Source organism: Centroberyx gerrardi, chromosome 4, assembly GCF_048128805.1.
Source record: "Centroberyx gerrardi isolate f3 chromosome 4, fCenGer3.hap1.cur.20231027, whole genome shotgun sequence".
Lineage (NCBI taxonomy): Eukaryota > Metazoa > Chordata > Actinopteri > Beryciformes > Berycidae > Centroberyx > Centroberyx gerrardi.
This window is the reverse complement of record NC_136000.1, coordinates 36,355,492-36,367,547: the sequence shown is the minus strand read 5'-3', so window position 1 is coordinate 36,367,547 and position 12,056 is coordinate 36,355,492.

Here is a 12,056-nt window from a genome sequence, read left to right as displayed (position 1 = left end):
GTGGTCAATACCACACAGCTTTCAGAGCTGGGTCAGAGGTCAAATCTGTTCTGTATATTTAGCCTGGTCTTTCAGGCTAGCATGATCTGATTTACTGGAATGATACCTCCATGTAAACCTCAGATTCAGACCTTTTCATAGAGTCCAACATTGTTGATTTTAACCCTTCTGGTGGCTAGCAGCACACTGATGAATTATGGTTATATTCAGCTGTTTTCAAAAGGCCTGCAGCCAACTGGTTTTATATTCTAAAGTATCCTCCTGTATTTCTGGTCAACCTGCTTCAAATCAAACATGTTGCACATCAAATTAAAGCTTAGGTTCTCTTCTTTCCAACAATTGTTGGCTTTCCATCCTATCACAAGCTGGCTGCTTAAAATCAGACATTTAGTGTGGTCAATACCACACAGCTTTCAGAGCTGGGTCAGAGGTCAAATCTGTTCTGTATATTTAGCCTGGTCCTTCAGGCTAGCATGATCTGATTTACTGGAGTGACACCTCAATTTAAAGCTCAGATTCAGACCTTTTCATAGAGTCCAACATTGTTGATTTTAACCCTTCTGGTGGCTAGCAGCACACTGATGAATTATGGTTACATTCAGCTGTTTTCAAAAGGCCTGTAGCCAACAGGTTTTATATTCTAACTTATCCTCCGGTATTTCTGGTAAACCTGCTTCAAATCAAACATGTTGCACATCAAATTAAAGCTTAGGTTCTCTTCTTTCCATCAATTGTTGGCTTTCCATCATAGCACAACCTGGCTGCTTAAAATCAGACATTTAGTGTGGTCAATACCACACAGCTTTCAGAGCTGGGTCAGAGGTCAAATCTGTTCTGTATATTTAGCCTGGTCTTTCAGGCTAGCATGATCTGATTTACTGGAATGATACCTCCATGTAAACCTCAGATTCAGACCTTTTCATAGAGTCCAACATTGTTGATTTTAACCCTTCTGGTGGCTAGCAGCACACTGATGAATTATGGTTATATTCAGCTGTTTTCAAAAGGCCTGCAGCCAACTGGTTTTATATTCTAAAGTATCCTCCTGTATTTCTGGTCAACCTGCTTCAAATCAAACATGTTGCACATCAAATTAAAGCTTAGGTTCTCTTCTTTCCAACAATTGTTGGCTTTCCATCCTATCACAAGCTGGCTGCTTAAAATCAGACATTTAGTGTGGTCAATACCACACAGCTTTCAGAGCTGGGTCAGAGGTCAAATCTGTTCTGTATATTTAGCCTGGTCTTTCAGGCTAGCATGATCTGATTTACTGGAGTGACACCTCAATTTAAAGCTCAGATTCAGACCTTTTCATAGAGTCCAACATTCTTGATTTTACCCCTTCTGGTGGCTAGCAGCACACTGATGAATTATGGTTACATTCAGCTGTTTTCAAAAGGCCTGCAGCCAACAGGTTTTATATTCTACCTTATCCTCCTGTATTTCTGGTAAACCTGCTTCAAATCAAACATGTTGCACATCAAATTAAAGCTTAGGTTCTCTTCTTTCCATCAATTGTTGGCTTTCCATCATAGCACAACCTGGCTGCTTAAAATCAGACATTTAGTGTGGTCAATACCACACAGCTTTCAGAGCTGGGTCAGAGGTCAAATCTGTTCTGTATATTTAGCCTGGTCCTTCAGGCTAGCATGATCTGATTTACTGGAGTGACACCTCAATTTAAAGCTCAGAATCAGATCTTTTCATAGAGTCCAACATTGTTGATTTTACCCCTTCTGGTGGCTAGCAGCACACTGATGAATTATGGTTACATTCAGCTGTTTTCAAAAGGCCTGCAGCCAACAGGTTTTATATTCTACCTTATCCTCCTGTATTTCTGGTAAACCTGCTTCAAATCAAACATGTTGCACATCAAATTAAAGCTTAGGTTCTCTTCTTTCCATCAATTGTTGGCTTTCCATCATAGCACAACCTGGCTGCTTAAAATCAGACATTTAGTGTGGTCAATACCACACAGCTTTCAGAGCTGGGTCAGAGGTCAAATCTGTTCTGTATATTTAGCCTGGTCTTTCAGGCTAGCATGATCTGATTTACTGGAGTGACACCTCAATTTAAAGCTCAGATTCAGACCTTTTCATAGAGTCCAACATTGTTGATTTTAACCCTTCTGGTGGCTAGCAGCACACTGATGAATTATGGTTACATTCAGCTGTTTTCAAAAGGCCTGTAGCCAACAGGTTTTATATTCTAACTTATCCTCCGGTATTTCTGGTAAACCTGCTTCAAATCAAACATGTTGCACATCAAATTAAAGCTTAGGTTCTCTTCTTTCCATCAATTGTTGGCTTTCCATCATAGCACAACCTGGCTGCTTAAAATCAGACATTTAGTGTGGTCAATACCACACAGCTTTCAGAGCTGGGTCAGAGGTCAAATCTGTTCTGTATATTTAGCCTGGTCTTTCAGGCTAGCATGATCTGATTTACTGGAATGATACCTCCATGTAAACCTCAGATTCAGACCTTTTCATAGAGTCCAACATTGTTGATTTTAACCCTTCTGGTGGCTAGCAGCACACTGATGAATTATGGTTATATTCAGCTGTTTTCAAAAGGCCTGCAGCCAACTGGTTTTATATTCTAAAGTATCCTCCTGTATTTCTGGTAAACCTGCTTCAAATCAAACATGTTGCACATCAAATTAAAGCTTAGGTTCTCTTCTTTCCAACAATTGTTGGCTTTCCATCCTATCACAAGCTGGCTGCTTAAAATCAGACATTTAGTGTGGTCAATACCACACAGCTTTCAGAGCTGGGTCAGAGGTCAAATCTGTTCTGTATATTTAGCCTGGTCTTTCAGGCTAGCATGATCTGATTTACTGGAGTGACACCTCAATTTAAAGCTCAGATTCAGACCTTTTCATAGAGTCCAACATTCTTGATTTTACCCCTTCTGGTGGCTAGCAGCACACTGATGAATTATGGTTACATTCAGCTGTTTTCAAAAGGCCTGCAGCCAACAGGTTTTATATTCTACCTTATCCTCCTGTATTTCTGGTAAACCTGCTTCAAATCAAACATGTTGCACATCAAATTAAAGCTTAGGTTCTCTTCTTTCCATCAATTGTTGGCTTTCCATCATAGCACAACCTGGCTGCTTAAAATCAGACATTTAGTGTGGTCAATACCACACAGCTTTCAGAGCTGGGTCAGAGGTCAAATCTGTTCTGTATATTTAGCCTGGTCCTTCAGGCTAGCATGATCTGATTTACTGGAGTGACACCTCAATTTAAAGCTCAGATTCAGACCTTTTCATAGAGTCCAACATTGTTGATTTTACCCCTTCTGGTGGCTAGCAGCACACTGATGAATTATGGTTACATTCAGCTGTTTTCAAAAGGCCTGCAGCCAACAGGTTTTATATTCTACCTTATCCTCCTGTATTTCTGGTAAACCTGCTTCAAATCAAACATGTTGCACATCAAATTAAAGCTTAGGTTCTCTTCTTTCCATCAATTGTTGGCTTTCCATCATATCACAAGCTGGCTGCTTAAAATCAGACATTTAGTGTGGTCAATACCACACAGCTTTCAGAGCTGGGTCAGAGGTCAAATCTGTTCTGTATATTTAGCCTGGTCTTTCAGGCTAGCATGATCTGATTTACTGGAGTGACACCTCAATTTAAAGCTCAGATTCAGACCTTTTCATAGAGTCCAACATTGTTGATTTTAACCCTTCTGGTGGCTAGCAGCACACTGATGAATTATGGTTACATTCAGCTGTTTTCAAAAGGCCTGTAGCCAACAGGTTTTATATTCTAACTTATCCTCCGGTATTTCTGGTAAACCTGCTTCAAATCAAACATGTTGCACATCAAATTAAAGCTTAGGTTCTCTTCTTTCCATCAATTGTTGGCTTTCCATCATAGCACAACCTGGCTGCTTAAAATCAGACATTTAGTGTGGTCAATACCACACAGCTTTCAGAGCGGGGTCAGAGGTCAAATCTGTTCTGTATATTTAGCCTGGTCTTTCAGGCTAGCATGATCTGATTTACTGGAATGATACCTCCATGTAAACCTCAGATTCAGACCTTTTCATAGAGTCCAACATTGTTGATTTTAACCCTTCTGGTGGCTAGCAGCACACTGATGAATTATGGTTACATTCAGCTGTTTTCAAAAGGCCTGCAGCCAACTGGTTTTATATTCTAAAGTATCCTCCTGTATTTCTGGTAAACCTGCTTCAAATCAAACATGTTGCACATCAAATTAAAGCTTAGGTTCTCTTCTTTCCATCAATTGTTGGCTTTCGATCATAGCACAACCTGGCTGCTTAAAATCAGACATTTAGTGTGGTCAATACCACACAGCTTTCAGAGCTGGGTCAGAGGTCAAATCTGTTCTGTATATTTAGCCTCGTCCGTCAGGCTAGCATGATCTGATTTACTGGAGTGACACCTCAATTTAAAGCTCAGATTCAGACCTTTTCATAGAGTCCAACATTGTTGATTTTACCCCTTCTGGTGGCTAGCAGCACACTGATGAATTATGGTTACATTCAGCTGTTTTCAAAAGGCCTGCAGCCAACAGGTTTTATATTCTACCTTATCCTCCTGTATTTCTGGTAAACCTGCTTCAAATCAAACATGTTGCACATCAAATTAAAGCTTAGGTTCTCTTCTTTCCATCAATTGTTGGCTTTCCATCATAGCACAACCTGGCTGCTTAAAATCAGACATTTAGTGTGGTCAATACCACACAGCTTTCAGAGCTGGGTCAGAGGTCAAATCTGTTCTGTATATTTAGCCTGGTCTTTCAGGCTAGCATGATCTGATTTACTGGAGTGACACCTCAATTTAAAGCTCAGATTCAGACCTTTTCATAGACTCCAACATTGTTGATTTTAACCCTTCTGGTGGCTAGCAGCACACTGATGAATTATGGTTACATTCAGCTGTTTTCAAAAGGCCTGTAGCCAACAGGTTTTATATTCTAACTTATCCTCCGGTATTTCTGGTAAACCTGCTTCAAATCAAACATGTTGCACATCAAATTAAAGCTTAGGTTCTCTTCTTTCCATCAATTGTTGGCTTTCCATCATAGCACAACCTGGCTGCTTAAAATCAGACATTTAGTGTGGTCAATACCACACAGCTTTCAGAGCTGGGTCAGAGGTCAAATCTGTTCTGTATATTTAGCCTGGTCTTTCAGGCTAGCATGATCTGATTTACTGGAATGATACCTCCATGTAAACCTCAGATTCAGACCTTTTCATAGAGTCCAACATTGTTGATTTTAACCCTTCTGGTGGCTAGCAGCACACTGATGAATTATGGTTATATTCAGCTGTTTTCAAAAGGCCTGCAGCCAACTGGTTTTATATTCTAAAGTATCCTCCTGTATTTCTGGTAAACCTGCTTCAAATCAAACATGTTGCACATCAAATTAAAGCTTAGGTTCTCTTCTTTCCAACAATTGTTGGCTTTCCATCCTATCACAAGCTGGCTGCTTAAAATCAGACATTTAGTGTGGTCAATACCACACAGCTTTCAGAGCTGGGTCAGAGGTCAAATCTGTTCTGTATATTTAGCCTGGTCTTTCAGGCTAGCATGATCTGATTTACTGGAGTGACACCTCAATTTAAAGCTCAGATTCAGACCTTTTCATAGAGTCCAACATTCTTGATTTTACCCCTTCTGGTGGCTAGCAGCACACTGATGAATTATGGTTACATTCAGCTGTTTTCAAAAGGCCTGCAGCCAACAGGTTTTATATTCTACCTTATCCTCCTGTATTTCTGGTAAACCTGCTTCAAATCAAACATGTTGCACATCAAATTAAAGCTTAGGTTCTCTTCTTTCCATCAATTGTTGGCTTTCCATCATAGCACAACCTGGCTGCTTAAAATCAGACATTTAGTGTGGTCAATACCACACAGCTTTCAGAGCTGGGTCAGAGGTCAAATCTGTTCTGTATATTTAGCCTGGTCCTTCAGGCTAGCATGATCTGATTTACTGGAGTGACACCTCAATTTAAAGCTCAGATTCAGACCTTTTCATAGAGTCCAACATTGTTGATTTTACCCCTTCTGGTGGCTAGCAGCACACTGATGAATTATGGTTACATTCAGCTGTTTTCAAAAGGCCTGCAGCCAACAGGTTTTATATTCTACCTTATCCTCCTGTATTTCTGGTAAACCTGCTTCAAATCAAACATGTTGCACATCAAATTAAAGCTTAGGTTCTCTTCTTTCCATCAATTGTTGGCTTTCCATCATAGCACAACCTGGCTGCTTAAAATCAGACATTTAGTGTGGTCAATACCACACAGCTTTCAGAGCTGGGTCAGAGGTCAAATCTGTTCTGTATATTTAGCCTGGTCTTTCAGGCTAGCATGATCTGATTTACTGGAGTGACACCTCAATTTAAAGCTCAGATTCAGACCTTTTCATAGAGTCCAACATTGTTGATTTTAACCCTTCTGGTGGCTAGCAGCACACTGATGAATTATGGTTACATTCAGCTGTTTTCAAAAGGCCTGTAGCCAACAGGTTTTATATTCTAACTTATCCTCCGGTATTTCTGGTAAACCTGCTTCAAATCAAACATGTTGCACATCAAATTAAAGCTTAGGTTCTCTTCTTTCCATCAATTGTTGGCTTTCCATCATAGCACAACCTGGCTGCTTAAAATCAGACATTTAGTGTGGTCAATACCACACAGCTTTCAGAGCGGGGTCAGAGGTCAAATCTGTTCTGTATATTTAGCCTGGTCTTTCAGGCTAGCATGATCTGATTTACTGGAATGATACCTCCATGTAAACCTCAGATTCAGACCTTTTCATAGAGTCCAACATTGTTGATTTTAACCCTTCTGGTGGCTAGCAGCACACTGATGAATTATGGTTACATTCAGCTGTTTTCAAAAGGCCTGCAGCCAACTGGTTTTATATTCTAAAGTATCCTCCTGTATTTCTGGTCAACCTGCTTCAAATCAAACATGTTGCACATCAAATTAAAGCTTAGGTTCTCTTCTTTCCAACAATTGTTGGCTTTCCATCCTATCACAAGCTGGCTGCTTAAAATCAGAAATTTAGTGTGGTCAATACCACACAGCTTTCAGAGCTGGGTCAGAGGTCAAATCTGTTCTGTATATTTAGCCTGGTCTTTCAGGCTAGCATGATCTGATTTACTGGAGTGACACCTCAATTTAAAGCTCAGATTCAGACCTTTTCATAGAGTCCAACATTGTTGATTTTACCCCTTCTGGTGGCTAGCAGCACACTGATGAATTATGGTTACATTCAGCTGTTTTCAAAAGGCCTGTAGCCAACAGGTTTTCTATTCTAACTTATCCTCCTGTATTTCTGGTAAACCTGCTTCAAATCAAACATGTTGCACATCAAATTAAAGCTTAGGTTCTCTTCTTTCCATCAATTGTTGGCTTTCGATCATAGCACAACCTGGCTGCTTAAAATCAGACATTTAGTGTGGTCAATACCACACAGCTTTCAGAGCTGGGTCAGAGGTCAAATCTGTTCTGTATATTTAGCCTCGTCCGTCAGGCTAGCATGATCTGATTTACTGGAGTGACACCTCAATTTAAAGCTCAGATTCAGACCTTTTCATAGAGTCCAACATTGTTGATTTTACCCCTTCTGGTGGCTAGCAGCACACTGATGAATTATGGTTACATTCAGCTGTTTTCAAAAGGCCTGCAGCCAACAGGTTTTATATTCTACCTTATCCTCCTGTATTTCTGGTAAACCTGCTTCAAATCAAACATGTTGCACATCAAATTAAAGCTTAGGTTCTCTTCTTTCCATCAATTGTTGGCTTTCCATCATAGCACAACCTGGCTGCTTAAAATCAGACATTTAGTGTGGTCAATACCACACAGCTTTCAGAGCTGGGTCAGAGGTCAAATCTGTTCTGTATATTTAGCCTGGTCTTTCAGGCTAGCATGATCTGATTTACTGGAGTGACACCTCAATTTAAAGCTCAGATTCAGACCTTTTCATAGACTCCAACATTGTTGATTTTAACCCTTCTGGTGGCTAGCAGCACACTGATGAATTATGGTTACATTCAGCTGTTTTCAAAAGGCCTGTAGCCAACAGGTTTTATATTCTAACTTATCCTCCGGTATTTCTGGTAAACCTGCTTCAAATCAAACATGTTGCACATCAAATTAAAGCTTAGGTTCTCTTCTTTCCATCAATTGTTGGCTTTCCATCATAGCACAACCTGGCTGCTTAAAATCAGACATTTAGTGTGGTCAATACCACACAGCTTTCAGAGCTGGGTCAGAGGTCAAATCTGTTCTGTATATTTAGCCTGGTCTTTCAGGCTAGCATGATCTGATTTACTGGAATGATACCTCCATGTAAACCTCAGATTCAGACCTTTTCATAGAGTCCAACATTGTTGATTTTAACCCTTCTGGTGGCTAGCAGCACACTGATGAATTATGGTTATATTCAGCTGTTTTCAAAAGGCCTGCAGCCAACTGGTTTTATATTCTAAAGTATCCTCCTGTATTTCTGGTAAACCTGCTTCAAATCAAACATGTTGCACATCAAATTAAAGCTTAGGTTCTCTTCTTTCCAACAATTGTTGGCTTTCCATCCTATCACAAGCTGGCTGCTTAAAATCAGACATTTAGTGTGGTCAATACCACACAGCTTTCAGAGCTGGGTCAGAGGTCAAATCTGTTCTGTATATTTAGCCTGGTCTTTCAGGCTAGCATGATCTGATTTACTGGAGTGACACCTCAATTTAAAGCTCAGATTCAGACCTTTTCATAGAGTCCAACATTCTTGATTTTACCCCTTCTGGTGGCTAGCAGCACACTGATGAATTATGGTTACATTCAGCTGTTTTCAAAAGGCCTGCAGCCAACAGGTTTTATATTCTACCTTATCCTCCTGTATTTCTGGTAAACCTGCTTCAAATCAAACATGTTGCACATCAAATTAAAGCTTAGGTTCTCTTCTTTCCATCAATTGTTGGCTTTCCATCATAGCACAACCTGGCTGCTTAAAATCAGACATTTAGTGTGGTCAATACCACACAGCTTTCAGAGCTGGGTCAGAGGTCAAATCTGTTCTGTATATTTAGCCTGGTCCTTCAGGCTAGCATGATCTGATTTACTGGAGTGACACCTCAATTTAAAGCTCAGATTCAGACCTTTTCATAGAGTCCAACATTGTTGATTTTACCCCTTCTGGTGGCTAGCAGCACACTGATGAATTATGGTTACATTCAGCTGTTTTCAAAAGGCCTGCAGCCAACAGGTTTTATATTCTACCTTATCCTCCTGTATTTCTGGTAAACCTGCTTCAAATCAAACATGTTGCACATCAAATTAAAGCTTAGGTTCTCTTCTTTCCATCAATTGTTGGCTTTCCATCATAGCACAACCTGGCTGCTTAAAATCAGACATTTAGTGTGGTCAATACCACACAGCTTTCAGAGCTGGGTCAGAGGTCAAATCTGTTCTGTATATTTAGCCTGGTCTTTCAGGCTAGCATGATCTGATTTACTGGAGTGACACCTCAATTTAAAGCTCAGATTCAGACCTTTTCATAGAGTCCAACATTGTTGATTTTAACCCTTCTGGTGGCTAGCAGCACACTGATGAATTATGGTTACATTCAGCTGTTTTCAAAAGGCCTGTAGCCAACAGGTTTTATATTCTAACTTATCCTCCGGTATTTCTGGTAAACCTGCTTCAAATCAAACATGTTGCACATCAAATTAAAGCTTAGGTTCTCTTCTTTCCATCAATTGTTGGCTTTCCATCATAGCACAACCTGGCTGCTTAAAATCAGACATTTAGTGTGGTCAATACCACACAGCTTTCAGAGCGGGGTCAGAGGTCAAATCTGTTCTGTATATTTAGCCTGGTCTTTCAGGCTAGCATGATCTGATTTACTGGAGTGACACCTCAATTTAAAGCTCAGATTCAGACCTTTTCATAGAGTCCAACATTCTTGATTTTACCCCTTCTGGTGGCTAGCAGCACACTGATGAATTATGGTTACATTCAGCTGTTTTCAAAAGGCCTGCAGCCAACAGGTTTTATATTCTACCTTATCCTCCTGTATTTCTGGTAAACCTGCTTCAAATCAAACATGTTGCACATCAAATTAAAGCTTAGGTTCTCTTCTTTCCATCAATTGTTGGCTTTCCATCATAGCACAACCTGGCTGCTTAAAATCAGACATTTAGTGTGGTCAATACCACACAGCTTTCAGAGCTGGGTCAGAGGTCAAATCTGTTCTGTATATTTAGCCTGGTCCTTCAGGCTAGCATGATCTGATTTACTGGAGTGACACCTCAATTTAAAGCTCAGATTCAGACCTTTTCATAGAGTCCAACATTGTTGATTTTAACCCTTCTGGTGGCTAGCAGCACACTGATGAATTATGGTTACATTCAGCTGTTTTCAAAAGGCCTGTAGCCAACAGGTTTTATATTCTAACTTATCCTCCGGTATTTCTGGTAAACCTGCTTCAAATCAAACATGTTGCACATCAAATTAAAGCTTAGGTTCTCTTCTTTCCATCAATTGTTGGCTTTCCATCATAGCACAACCTGGCTGCTTAAAATCAGACATTTAGTGTGGTCAATACCACACAGCTTTCAGAGCGGGGTCAGAGGTCAAATCTGTTCTGTATATTTAGCCTGGTCTTTCAGGCTAGCATGATCTGATTTACTGGAGTGACACCTCAATTTAAAGCTCAGATTCAGACCTTTTCATAGAGTCCAACATTCTTGATTTTACCCCTTCTGGTGGCTAGCAGCACACTGATGAATTATGGTTACATTCAGCTGTTTTCAAAAGGCCTGCAGCCAACAGGTTTTATATTCTACCTTATCCTCCTGTATTTCTGGTAAACCTGCTTCAAATCAAACATGTTGCACATCAAATTAAAGCTTAGGTTCTCTTCTTTCCATCAATTGTTGGCTTTCCATCATAGCACAACCTGGCTGCTTAAAATCAGACATTTAGTGTGGTCAATACCACACAGCTTTCAGAGCTGGGTCAGAGGTCAAATCTGTTCTGTATATTTAGCCTGGTCCTTCAGGCTAGCATGATCTGATTTACTGGAGTGACACCTCAATTTAAAGCTCAGAATCAGACCTTTTCATAGAGTCCAACATTGTTGATTTTACCCCTTCTGGTGGCTAGCAGCACACTGATGAATTATGGTTACATTCAGCTGTTTTCAAAAGGCCTGCAGCCAACAGGTTTTATATTCTACCTTATCCTCCTGTATTTCTGGTAAACCTGCTTCAAATCAAACATGTTGCACATCAAATTAAAGCTTAGGTTCTCTTCTTTCCATCAATTGTTGGCTTTCCATCATAGCACAACCTGGCTGCTTAAAATCAGACATTTAGTGTGGTCAATACCACACAGCTTTCAGAGCTGGGTCAGAGGTCAAATCTGTTCTGTATATTTAGCCTGGTCTTTCAGGCTAGCATGATCTGATTTACTGGAGTGACACCTCAATTTAAAGCTCAGATTCAGACCTTTTCATAGAGTCCAACATTGTTGATTTTAACCCTTCTGGTGGCTAGCAGCACACTGATGAATTATGGTTACATTCAGCTGTTTTCAAAAGGCCTGTAGCCAACAGGTTTTATATTCTAACTTATCCTCCGGTATTTCTGGTAAACCTGCTTCAAATCAAACATGTTGCACATCAAATTAAAGCTTAGGTTCTCTTCTTTCCATCAATTGTTGGCTTTCCATCATAGCACAACCTGGCTGCTTAAAATCAGACATTTAGTGTGGTCAATACCACACAGCTTTCAGAGCTGGGTCAGAGGTCAAATCTGTTCTGTATATTTAGCCTGGTCTTTCAGGCTAGCATGATCTGATTTACTGGAATGATACCTCCATGTAAACCTCAGATTCAGACCTTTTCATAGAGTCCAACATTGTTGATTTTAACCCTTCTGGTGGCTAGCAGCACACTGATGAATTATGGTTATATTCAGCTGTTTTCAAAAGGCCTGCAGCCAACTGGTTTTATATTCTAAAGTATCCTCCTGTATTTCTGGTAAACCTGCTTCAAATCAAACAT